The following is a 13599-nucleotide window of genomic DNA, read 5'->3' as shown; positions in this document are numbered from 1 at the left end:
TCGGAGATTACCATCATTTCTTCCTTTCCACTGCTCAATATTTGTAACAATTTAGAAATAATTCACTGATTTCCACTATGATTCACACCTTATCCACCAATGCTAAAGACAGTGGAACTGTGTAGGGTATGTATGACGGGGATTTACTCTATTTACACTGTGATGTAATTACCACGTCAGCACGATGCGGGCAGATACCTGTTTTATAGATGAGGACAGTGGGACAGGAATTTCATTGCTTCAAGTCAGGGGCAGGATCCAGCCAGAGCTGGGCTTGGCGCACAGCTCCCCGTTATTTACCTATCAGTTATTTACCTTTATTCCTTTAGACTGGGCAGTGTCTTACCCTTTCCTGGTCATGACAGAGGTCATGTACAGTCGCAAGCAGCTCCTGGCGGCTTTAGCAGGGAGCATGTGGTGGCACTAACAGCCCTGGAAATTTCCACATTTGGTTAAAGCTGCGTCCAAGAAAGCAGAGAAGTTGTAGCCATCCAGCTACCCTTCCAGCATAGCCTGGCTGCATGCAAGAAAATTAAAATGACAAATTTTCCAGAGGTGAAATGTCTTTGTTAAGTACAGAATATTATGAAGATACAACAATGTGCTCGGAGTGAATTTCAGCATTTCTAGCAACTCAACAACAGGAGAGCAATTGGATCCCAACGAGGGGCTCTGGAAGGAGCAGTCTGGCTTGGGGAGGCTTTGGGACACCATCCTCCCCTTGTGTGTGTGCGGATGCGGCCATGCTAATGCCACAGGCAGCAACCAGGTTTCCTACATTGCAACGGAGAGCAAAAGAACATATCTGAGTGCTTTGGAGATGTGTCTCTGGGGAGGTTTTGTCCCAGTTCTGCTTCTTGTCATTCTGGGTCATGTGAGCACAATCATTACAGTGAGCAAGGTGATAGTGTTTAAGAAAAAAGATCCCCTTGTATACTTTTCAAAAGGGTTTCTTTTGACCGCACGCTTTCTTCCTCCTGCTCACGACAGCACTGGCAGCATGAGACTACCGGTATTAGATAGATACGTTAGTACGGTGCATTAATTTTAATGAGATGGTGAATTTAGGGCAGCATATGACTACAGTAATTTAGATGAATTCCGAGATCTCAACCTCTTTGCTGGAGCCCTCTCTGAGGCTGTCACTGTGCCCGTGTTAGTCAAATGCATCCAGACTAAAGCCAGACCTGTGCTGGCTCCCGTCCAGCCATGTCAGCTCTGTGTCCTACACACTTCTGCCTCTGGGGCAAGCACGGGGGAAGTAAATGCAGATCTGCCCGTGCTCGTCAGAGCAGGAACAGTCTAAGTGAGCCCCTGGTTGGACAAACTGTCCTTTAAAACCTACACTGAGACTGGTCCACAAACCCTGCTCTGGTCTGAAGGGGGGCATCTGAGTCATCTCCCCTTGATGGTGGGTGGTAAAAACAGGTATTTCATAGCTATAAATATGATTCAAACAACATAAATTCACCACCCTGTCCCATAAAGGAAACAGTTTTTGTGTAAAATGAGGCACAACACAGCAATAAAACATTTAGATAGCAGGGAGCACTATTTGGCACGATGGACATAGACGCTACCATCAGTGAAATCAGCTGCTCATCTGGGTCCTGCGGGCTTCGCTGAGGAGGAGAAGTTGTAGGAGGTTGGAAGCCTTTGTAACTTTTATCCTGAAATGTGTTTCACCGAGGAGAATTTTCAGAGGATTTCTGAAGGCTTGGCAGACTTTTATACTGAAATCCACTTGTGCATGAAGGAGGCAGGGGAAAAAAAAAAAAAGCTACATGAACGTGAGACAGAACCATAGAAACACTGCTTACAGAGTTAGGAAAGGGGAGGAAATAAACCCTAGGCGCAGTGATAGAGCAGAGGGGTTCAAGAATTTAGCATGGGAAGAATGTTAAATAGGGGAAGAGCTGGTATTAAATCATCACTTGTCATCTGCCTCTGCCACCAGGAAGGCAGCAGGATGCCAGCCCTTGGCTGCCCGAGGTGCCCTGCAGGTATGCTATGGACCAGCGGAGGAGCGGGCAGGTGGCAGAGTGCCACATTTCTTCCCTCTCCTCCCCTGTGCTGCCTGTGATCTCTGCGGTGAGGACTCAGCCAGCTCTGCACAATGCTCCCACCCCTACTTGCCTTTTTTCACGGTGTGCAGCCAGGATAAGGACCCCAGCACCTGGGGAGGCTTTGGCAGGGTATTTTTCCACTGTTTGCAGCTCTATCTCCAGTCGCAGTTATTGGGCACTCTCTTGCCCCTTTTGTGATCCCTCATTCCTCCCTGCAGAGTGATGTGAAACACTGTCAAGCAGAAAAGCACTTTATACCCACTTTACCCAGATGTAGTGACTGCGCGAAGTCCACAGAAGCAGAGAACAAGTACACCGTGTTCTGAAAAGTAATTAGTCACTGTATGCGAAATATCAGTGAAGCCTTTGAGGGAGAAATTGCTAAATGAATCAGTCTTAAAAAAGTACACCCTTTTAATCAAGTGGATTTAAAAATCAATCTGGTTCATCTGGTGCAAATCTCTAATGTAGATTTCTGTTAATCCTTTTAACCCTTGTCTATATCAATTTTGCTTGTGTCAGTAAGTTACTGACTGAGAGCAGATAAAATAAAGGGCTTAGCACACATGTATTAAGTGCTCCAGTGCCCAAATCCTGAGTGTTTGGTACCTGGAGTAAAATGCAATCAAACAGTAAAGCATACAGGCTCCCTAGACAGAGAATGGGATGAATTAATGGACTGAGGGAGGTTTTGGACCAGCCCTTGCACAACACAAATCTCCTCCATGTTAGAGGCAGGGGATGTTGAGCACAAGGGTGTATTTGGGTGTTTGCCCCTTTTGGGAGCTTTTGTGTCACCTCTGTGAAAGTGCAGGCCTCACATAGTGCAGGTCCATCTCTGTGAACCTGTATCAAAAGATCAACCTCCCATTTTTGGATGTCTTCAAACATTCACAATTTTAGAAATCTTGCCTTCTGTCTGATAGTGCCTCCTGCCTTTTGTATAATAGCTCAGCAGACGGGGCCTGTGTCTAGGGCACGGAGCAAATTCGGGCCCTTGGCTTACCTCAGCCTGGGAACCTGCTTCTGGTGGCTGTCCATTTCACCAGAGGAGGTACTGTACCTCCTGTCCCCTCTGCAGATGTGGGGCTACCAGGCAGCAAAGAGCACAGTTACCACACATCTGAAGAGCAGAAAAGTGGAACCTGGTGTAGTAGCAGGGAAAGTTTTGTTCCATAGCAAAGTATGTTTTTTCAGCCAGTGGTAGTAAAACAGCATGCAACACATGATGTTTTCAGGGAAGAGGGTGTCTGGACGGTGCTTTGGAGACACCTGCCTTTCCCCATGTACTGCACTGATGTCCCTGTGCCTTATCCTACACTGCCTTTTGCAGGCAAAGAGGCTAAGGATTTTGTTTTAATGTGGCCCCGAGTTTCTTCATTTGGATGGAGCTTGGACGGAGCCTTGTCCATGCAGATTTTTGGAGCTGCCCTTTCATATATCTCTTCATGTTGTGCTTCCTATACGTAAAGTCAAGCCCCATCTTTGGTTCTGGCAGCCAAGAGGAAGGGAGTGTGCAGGAAAGGAAACACGGATTGCTGCTACCTGATCTCTTGTTCACCATGTGTGTGTCTGAAGCTCACTGTCAGGAAAAAAAGGTAGGTCTGAAAGGAAAGAAGGCAAGAACAAGGTCAAACTCACACTACACTAGGCAGATCTGCAGAATTTCTGGGTCAGAATGGGTGCGGCATCCAAGTGCCGAGCTGAGCAGTTTATGGGATAAACAACTATGCAGCATTTGGCCTTCGAGGAGAAAGTATAATTCTTTTGATTATTGTAGGCATGCACTACCTGACCTCAGCAAAGCAGTCCGAATTGTGTTTTCGTCAATCTCACGAAGGCTTTTGCTAAGAAGCCTGCTTGGAGAAAGCTAGGTTAGGCTGATGTCTAATTGAGTTACCTGAGTCTAATTCTGTTGTCATAATTGCCCAGGGGAAGCAGAAAGGGCTGGTTACCAATTAAGATTTTAATGTTTTTAATTTAAGAGAGTTTGAAGGGTATATGCAGTCTAAGAAATCTATCTAATTGATAGGAAAACAAGTTAAATATCATACTGCCTCAAACTCTAGCTGTGTTCTCTGTCCAGGGAGTTCAGTTTTCTATTTTTACGTTTGAAAGGTCAGGTCTTCACAGCCTGCGGGAGGTCTGGAATAGCCATGTCATGTGAAGCTGAAATCCTAGCTGCAGCTCTGCCTCCCTACAATGAGGGCCCAAGTGATGAATGGGGAGACACCCTTTTCTGCAGAAGAACAGCTGTAACTCATGTTTCAGACTGATGTGACATCAGTGTTTCAGTCTTCCAAAGATCTAGCTGATGTCTTCTGGCACAAAGGTTAACAGAAGAAGAAAACAACCTACCAGAAATGAACAGTAAGGACCAAAAGATTGGGTTTTGCTTCACTGCTCCTTGCTGATATGAGATCCTAGGAATCCGATGAGAAATACTATGCAAAAGGCTTGATACGAGCTTGCATCCTGTTCATCTTTGTGAACTGCAGCTTGCAACAGAACTGAAATACAGAGAACTGCGTAGTTACACAGAGCACAGCTAAAATCTGGCAACCCTCTCCCCTCTGACAGATGCAGACTGGTAACGATCTGAATGGTTGCTGTAAGATAACACCCAAGATGTAAGCAGTAATGGGGAAAAAAAAAGTAATTAAACATTAAGCAATCTCTTATTAATCCTTTTTAAAAATTCTCTTAAACCTTTTACATGAGAGAGAGAGCATTTTGAACATTTTGAATGACTGCTGAGGTTGTAAACTTATCTCTGAAGTTATATAAGGTGCAATTAGCCTATTAGGTCGTTTGCCGCCTGCGCTAGCTTTCCAGATGCTATGGCTCACTCCAGTAAGTTAGCAGTGACTTTCTAAGGACCAAAATGGCAATTTAGAAGAGAAGCTACGGAGTTCAATTTCCCAGAGTCTCACATAGTGCAGGTCCATCTCTGTGATCCAGAGGACTCTGCTCGTGTGACCCGAAGGGCAGGCCATCATCCACCTGTCTTCAAGAGCACGGCAGTGGCATCAAAGCAGAACTCTGCTTCCTTATGGGCTCTTTGAAGCTGCAGTGGCAGAGAAGGCGAAGCTTCCTTCTCTCCTGAAGAAAAGCCAGCACAGCATGGTTCTCCAGAAGTGACATATATAAACGTAGATAAATGAAACATGATTTTATGGAATATGCTGCCCTTGGTGAGTTCCTGTTTCTGCTGAGTGACCTTATTTGTCATTGAAGTTTTAATTGTAAATCTGTGCTCTGCTTTTGATGATGCTTTTCTTGACTGCAGGTGGAGAAATCTTGTGCCACCTCCTCCACCACTTCAGTCCTTGTGTAGTAACTTGTACAAGCAGAAATTGGTACCTCCTTGGTGTTCACGTAAAAGAATACACAACATGAAAACAATTGAGAAAACAGTGAGTAAAGATGGGATGAGGCTTTAGCTCTCCAATTTGTTATGAAGCTCATTTAGGCTATATTCGTATTCTTGGTGGTCACATTCTGCAAAGATAACAAATTAGCTATTACAAGCGGCTGTCAAAATGGAGATTAACTGAATATTGCAAAATATTGGTGAAGCATAATACTGAATTCTTGTCTTGACGTAGGCAAATGTGTTGTCTGATTTACGACAGTGCAATCAAGTGGAAAGAAAGCCCAGTAAAGACACATGATCAATCTACTGAAACAATTCAATACTGATTTAATGTAGAAATACTTTGATTGTTCAAAATAATTCTTTTGGTTACATTTATACCTGCAGACTTAAGGCTGGTTGAGCTAATGTTTGCTCGTGCTATAATGGTGCAAGTTGTATAAAGGTCTGGAAAATAGATCCTAGCTTGACCTGGAACCAGATTTGTAAGGCTATCCTTTCAATTAACAGCCAAAGCACATTAACAGCCTTTGGAAATTCGACTAGCTGCCCACTGCAATCATAAGCACTCAAAGTTTGCTTTGAATAGGATATTTATACGCCAATAAGGTATATATTATTTCTGTGCTTTTCATAGCTTCATATAGGAGGAGAGTGATGCACCAGGATACTCTATTTCAGACTGGAGTGCTAATGTTCATGACGATGTAGCCCACGCTTAGAAAATACTGAAATTTGATGATGAAAGCGGTGGCAGGTAGGTACCTTGGAGTCACTTGCTTTGTGGGATTCACTTTCATTTAAGCACCGAGGTTTCTTGAACAGTTGCCTCAGGAAAGATACACAAGAGACAGGCCTAAATCTTCCAGTTAAAAAATTACATTTGTTTTTTTTTTTTCTTTCATCTTTGTCTTGGAGGACTTCATGTCATTTAGTTCTCTTATGGTGGGAGGGTCCTGCATCTCCAATCTGTGTGGCAGGGTTAAAAGCAGCTTTGGTCTGTCAGCCAGCACAAGCCTGGCCTTAATCACGATTTGGCTTCTTCCTTGGCCTTCATCTGTCATTGCTCCAGGAGCCATAAGTGCTGTCTGTACCGCCCCATCAGAGACAGAGCAGCTGTCATTACTGCCTGTAATCCGGGTCCTGTGGCAGGACATCCCCAAGTCCGGAGCAGGGATGACGGGGCATGGGGAGGCGCGGTGGGACATGCATACACTTTCTCCAACGTGGGGGCTGTTGGCTCAAACCCTGTAAGATCTTTTGGCTCATGTATAGTTTTTAGACCATCTCTGTGATTTGAGTAATTTCATATATTTTGATATGGCATTAGAAATCCTTAAGCCAGCTTGATCAGTAAGCTGCAGCCTGACTTTGCCCTCCTGTACAGAGCCTGGGCATTGACTTCAGGGCCATTAACAGAGCAAGAAACCCAGCTCATGACCCTACACCTAAAAATAAGGTGCTATCTTATCTATCCTTTTGTGGATTCAGTGCCCTAGAGTCCTAGCTTTTCCTTCACCAATGAAGACTGAATGTAAAATAAACCTACTCTAATTATTTGGTAATGTTACGCTTTTTTTTTTTTTTTCTTTTAATACATCTAATTGTGAACTGAAAACCAAACCTACTTGTAATTTTCTTGGGCTTTTGTAATTTGTTATTGGCTTTTATAGATTATTCAGTAAACTCAAATTGCTTTTTGTCTTAATAGGGTCTTGTCTGCATTCTGCACTGGCCAATTTTCAGCCTATCATCTAAATTGCTTTGTGCCCTAATAAGATTGACTAGTTGATACGAGGAAGTATGACATTTATTTTACACCTCATATTCCCCTCAGCTTGTGTAGAAAAATCATTTTAGAATTAACAAATTTTGCAGTTGATTCTTGTGGATGCCAGTTTTCCAGAGCTAAATATAACAGGGAGAACATTTTTTGGTCAGACTGTTCCTTCTAAAGTTTATCTTTTTAGCTATCACCCATGTCACAGAGAACTTTTCTGAAATCAGCTTTTGGAATTTTAAAGCTTTTCTCAAGCTTGAATCGAGCTTGCCCCTTTTGCAGACAGGGGTGGGTTTTGTTGGCATAGAAATCAGAGGTTGCAGGTGTTTAATGTTTCTGTTTACTGAGCACTTAAACAAGCGTTCAAATATATCTTCAGCTCATTCCTCTCCCAGTCCTGGGTCTGTGTTGCTGGTTTATGATGCAGTTAATTAATTTCATATATTATATTAAAAGTAAATGTTATATAGTGGGTGATTGATAGACATTTTAGATAGTCCTTTTCAATGGTGATAAACCTGCTGATCCTTTTTCTAAAATGGCTGTACTCTCATTTCTACCTTCTTACAGTTCATAAGATATATTAATGTGAAACTCAAAAAGATGTCAAAGTTTCTGTATATGATTTTTTTTCTGGTTCCATTTGATTTCCATAGAAAATATCCAGAGATAATTTGTGTGTGTGACACATAAGAGGTAAGGCATTAGACTATTAAAATTATTATTTACTTGCTCTCAATCATCCTAAAAATATTGTGAGAGTTGTTTTTTTTTTGTTTGTTTTGCAAATGAAGTAAAACTGTAAGTTTACATCATAAATTAATGTTAAAAATAATATCTATATTTATGGGACGAGAGGGGGTGAGAGGTGGATTACACACTGTGGGCTCTGGGGAGGTGGCTTACCTGTTCTGCTTGGTTGCCTCCAGTCAAGTTCAGGTTATCTCCACAGGCACTATGTGCATAAAGGGCTGGTTTTAAATAGGCAGGGTGGGTTTCTCCAGCACCAGCCAGCTGACGTACAGGGCAGCTTAAGCCACGCTGATACCTGCTTGGCAAGGGAAAAACTACAACATCCCCCCCGCTCCAATTTTACTGTGCATGAAGAGGCCCGTACAGCAGGTCCTGCTGCCTGGGACAGAGCACAGCACATCTTGCAGCCCACCACCCCAATGTCACTGCACAAAAAACCAGCTGTCTTTTCCGAGTGTGATCTTATGGGGGATCTGGAGACTGTGCTGAAATTTTCTGTTGTTTCCTGTTTGGCAGCAATTCTGTTCTAGAGGGTAGGATAATCAATGTCACCTGTGGTTTCTACCTCCTGACACATCCTATTAGCTGGGCATGATCTGAGCCTTTACTGGGTCTTTCAGTTCAATAGAAATCTGCATGTGAAATCTTTCTTTTTTTCCAGCTGTGATTACATGGTAATGATCAGATATCTGTCCTGACATCACCTTTCCTGCTTACTTGTGGGTGTCAGGTTCTCCTTTCTCACTTTGTTTCAGCTATTAAACTGTCAGAAAAAGCTAGTGCTTTGTTACTGTAATGAAGTCATATTGGGGGTTTTGTGTGAATGTGTTTGTGTTTTGCTTAACTGTTAAAATTGCAACATTTATCTTTCGATTTCCTTTGCAGTATCTTTTACTACAAATTAGTTGGTGGTTGCATGGCTGCATTCTTCCACAACCTTGTTAGGAAACATGAAAAATTGAAAATCTTGCAGTAATAGTTCATTAAATCTAGACTCTAATTAAGAGTGAGAAATGAATATGTAATATTCATAGTACTATCAGCACCACACATTCATGAACTAAGAATATATACATTTTTAAATTGGTGCACACAATGTACATTTTTTTTCCTGTTTATATATCCCTACAGTAACAAAATGAAGCGTGGAAAGTAACATTATTAATGACCTGTAGGCAAGTATAAAGGTTATATTTGTATGGCCCAGAAACAGGATTAAAAAGGAGACCTAATTTTATAGTGCTGATATGGAAGAAACTCTCATCTATTTTTCTATGGCAGTATACCATCTTTATGTAGATTCATTATGAAGTTATTAAAACAACGCTATCTTATCGAAAAACCTTCAAACTAAGGAAACGTCTAGGCTTTATAATTACTACCAGCCACTTTAATAGAATATAAATATCATATACAATGTCATCATGGTACACAAAGCCAACCATCCTATAAACCACGGTAATATACCAGGGAATTACATCTGCGTATTTTATAGGAATTGTCATATGAAAGCTTAAATTAAAACAACTTGTCTTTCTACAATTAATATGTCAAAGTATGTGAGAAACTGAAGTGCAACTGTAAGAGCAGAATTTAAAATAATATTCTAAATTTCTGTTACTGTTCTGAGAAAAAATATTTCATGAAAATGTTGTTTTTAAGTCTCTCCACATCCCTTGTTTTCCTTTTTTCCATTCTAGTCCTAGAAGGAACAGCTATTTTTGATTTTATTTCTTGTGTTATTATGGATTTTTTGTAAATATGGATTCATCTTCTTCCACGTTGTAGGAAATTTGCACTAGTGTAGTATGGAGATATTTGAAGAGCATAAGGATTGTCTGATGGTGTTTTCCTTACCCTTTTATGCAAGTACTAGGCACATATATAAAAACAAGATGCCCTGACCTGGAAGAAGTGTTGATTAGATGATGAAAAACAATGGACCATATTTCTCCTTCTAGTTCAAACTAATTCTAAAACTTCATGTTAGAACATACTGAAAATATGGTTTTCCCTTTGAGGAAGCAGAGATTAGATGTGGTGCTGAACAGGCTGCTTTGTGACCTTGAAATTACAAGAAGCTTCAGTATTCCTGAGGAAAACATGCTTTTACCCTTGTATGTGTTGTACCTGTGAAGGGGATTTTTCCCAGCCTGGACTTCTAAATTCCTTTTTCAGACAGTTTTGTTACAGAGTTAAAGCTGATATCACTATGCAGAACCTTCCTGTTAACAATGAGCTATGTAAAGGCTCTGCATGAGAGGGTGAACCTATTTGAACAGCTTAAATTGCAGCTATTTGTTACCATTCAGATTTTGCAGAGAAGCCTGTCGTTTTGACCAGACCTGTGTTTCTGCTTGGCTCCTGTGCATGTGAGAGAGGTGCCCCCACACTGGGGCTTCTCCCATTTCCACTTTCCAGCTTTAGCTCATGCTGTTACAATGCCTTGCTTCATACATCAGACATGAAACAGCATAGCACGTAACTATCTATCTGGTATTTTAATCCCAGATTTAGCTGTGCTGTGCTTAGAGGAGCGTTCCAGACCCATCAAGTGACAGCAGCACACACTCAAGCTTGTTTTGCCCCTGCCTTCTCAGCATGTATACTCTTGCCTGGACACTCTTGTTTTTGAGATTCATTTAGTTTTGAAGTTGACTTGCAGCTTTTGCAAGTATATCTGTCTTTTCTGTTACTTTGCTTGTCCAGTTTTCCTCTGGTATTTTTGGCCTGTGCTATAAAAAGAAGACAAGTTTTGAGCTATTTAATTAACTGTTGATCATGAATGGTAAGATAATTTTGTTTGGCTAAGCATTACCTCTTGCTAAACATTCTCTGTTTTTCAAATGTGAAACTAGGTGCTGTGTGTTTTGTTTTATTATTTTTTTTAAAAGAAAGCAGAAATCTTTTCTGTGGGTAAAGTAACACCTGTTAGTGTCTTACCCTGGGATTTATCATTACAAATAAGTAGAACACTTATTCCCTTGTTCCCTGTTAGCAAACTTCAGCTCTGTCACCCAGCTTCCTTAATCGTATAATACTTGCTTGGTACAAAATGAGTGTGGCTCTACTACTGAAGCCATGCAAAAAATCTGCCCTATTTAATAGCTGTTCTCTGGATATTATTTTTATTGTGCGCTGAATGAAGAGGCACTCCCTTGCTGCTTATTCACATCATTCTTTATTTCTGATTGAATTGCTTCTGTCCTCTGAGCTTCATAAAGGATTGAACAAAATTCAAATATCAATTGCATCTAAGGTGTATATAAAGTATTTGAATAAAAACAAACAAAAAGTGTAGAAATAAATACTGTAGGAGCTACCAAATTTCTGTAGGGAATTTTTGTAAAGGATCTATTTTTCAATTGAAGATTACAATACAGTTTTAGCTAATCATCCTCAGACATCTTTTTTATTATCTCCTCTACTTAATGACAGCAAGTGCAGCTGTGTGTGACAGTGTTAATTCTCCCTTTATTCCTGTGACTCTCAAGCTTACCGACTTTTTCTGGCTTTCATCCATTTTTTTGGTATTCTGGAACTTCTTCAGTCCAAGCTCTCAAATGAAAGGTTGTTTGTCGGCTCCTGAGGATGGCAATATAATAAATATTGGGCATGGAGGCTGTGAAAGCCTGACAGATCCCGTTCTTTGATCTGCTCAAACTTCTATTGACTTCTCATCCTTCTCCTGCCTGACAAACAGCTGAGGGTAGAGAGAAGCCACTGAAACAGAAGTAGGAAGGCAGGAGTTTATACTGCCCTAAATTGAAATGTACAGAAGTATAAGGATACACTTTTTTTTTTAGAGGTAGCAATTAAGGAAAGAAAATAACTTTCAGAAAAATAAAAGGAAAGGCTAAATAAGTGATCAAGGGGGAAACCTGTTAAATGACTGATGTGCTGCAAACAGCAGAGGTCTTTGAAAGAAGTTACAAGAATGCTTGCTTGTCTTGCTTGAGGTTTTGTGCTTGTACACCTTGTTGTATCATGTTGAATTCCAATAAAATTGTTTTGTTCAATTGATTTTTTTTGCACTATTATGTCTTGTTTTACCAATAAATTAAACAGAAAATAGCTGGGATTTTAAGAAGTGCACATCTCTCTGTGAGCAACTAGAGCAGAAAATCTTTGTAGTAATTGACCTGCTGAGACTAATTCAAATATTCAGTGCCTCTAATGTGATCTGCCTTACTTCACCAAAGCCTGAATACAACACTCTTCAGGAGTAACTACAGGAACTTCTCCTTTTTCCAGGCAATTATTTTTGGGTGAAGGTAGGGAGGGAGGAATGAGAGGCAGGAAAAATGTTGTACTTGAGCAGAAAGAACCCATTTTCAAGCTTGTTTTTGTTACAGAGCTCTGGGGCAAATCTGTTTTGTGTTGAAGAGCGGCTGTTACATTTGCGTTACCACAACTTCCTTTGTAAGAGGAAAAACCGTGCTGGAGCGCTTCATCTGGGATGGTGTGTTTTTGGCTGCTGCTATAAATTGTTTCTGTACCTGCTTTTATGACTTTTTGCAAACCCTGAATAGAGCAAGATTTTTAACTGTTTCTTAAGGCCTGAAGCCAGTTATATTTTTCTCCGTGACCAATTTCTCTTTCTAAGGAAATTGCAATTTAACGTATTCATTGCTCTCTCTCCTGACATGGTCGATGGTCAAACTGGGGGCCCTGAGTCCCCTGGGAGTTGGTTTCCCAGAGGCAGGCATGGAGGCCTGAGGCCCCTCCTGCTGGCATGTCACCCCTTGAGCTGTGAGGCACCGCGGTCCCTCAGCAGGGAGGTGGTGGAGAAGGGGAGCTCTGCCTGCCATGTGTCACCTGAAAAAGCCCTGCGGAGGAGCCCTCAGCTGTCCCCGCAGGGCCATCTGTGGCTTCATGTCAGTGTCCCATCAGCACAACGCTGTCACTGGTGGTAGCAGGGGCTGACTGCCACCTCCAAAAGCGTGTGTGAAGCGTTTATGACAAGAGCAGCTGACAAGACCTTCATTAGCTCTTGTCAGTGGCCTCATTATGCTGAGCTCAGTGAGTGCTGGACCTGTCCCTAAGCACAGCCCCCTGTCCTGCTTATCCTAGGGTGCTGCTGCTAGCCAAACCGAGTGTATCAGTGAGTGGTTCGGTACACCTCGTGGGAGTGTGGGCCCAAAACTGTCCCTGTTGCAGCTATAGCGTGTGTGGGACCTGAGGGTGTGCTGCCGAACCCACGCAGGGTCCCCAGGCTGCCTCCAACATGTGCTGGCCTTGGCTCCTGCCCTTCTGTGGGTTTTCTGCTCCTGCCTGAACCCCTGCGTCCCTCCTATCCTGTCTGCAGCAATTTCTAACATCACTCCTTAGTCTTTGACCTCCAAATTGTTCATTTTGAGGTCTTATCAGCCACTGAATGCACAGGCCGCGTTTGGAAGAGTGACTCAGACCCTTTAAATGCCTGAACCAATCTTCATCTTCAAGTGCCCCTTCAAGACTCAATTTTTCAAGGTTTAGGTTCAAGGCACTGGTTTGATAGGGCCTGCAAGGCAGAGGAGCTTTTGCTAAGGTTGCCAGATACCAGAGAACAAGTAAGATTTCTTGTACTGCATGTTTGAATACCATGCGCTGTGTGAGAAGCATACGGGACATGGGACATTTCC

At 42.0% G+C, this 13599-nt stretch overlaps 1 long non-coding RNA gene across 1 annotated transcript; it reads right to left on the bottom strand.

Annotated features, from left to right (window-relative positions):
- Window positions 1–521: 521 nt before the first annotated feature.
- On the bottom strand, window positions 522–8756 carry LOC308199380. Its single transcript, XR_013954595.1, has 3 exons — window positions 8129–8756; window positions 4425–4576; window positions 522–2278 (listed from the first exon to the last, which is right to left on the bottom strand). It is a non-coding gene; the product is annotated as an uncharacterized lncRNA (long non-coding RNA).
- Window positions 8757–13599: the final 4843 nt, after the last annotated feature.

The sequence above is a fragment of the Anser brachyrhynchus genome, assembly GCF_964034855.1.
Source record: "Anser brachyrhynchus genome assembly, chromosome: 1".
In the NCBI taxonomy this organism is placed as follows: domain Eukaryota; kingdom Metazoa; phylum Chordata; class Aves; order Anseriformes; family Anatidae; genus Anser; species Anser brachyrhynchus.
The sequence above is the reverse complement of the archived record's forward strand: the minus strand, read 5'-3'. Positions and strand labels throughout refer to the sequence as shown.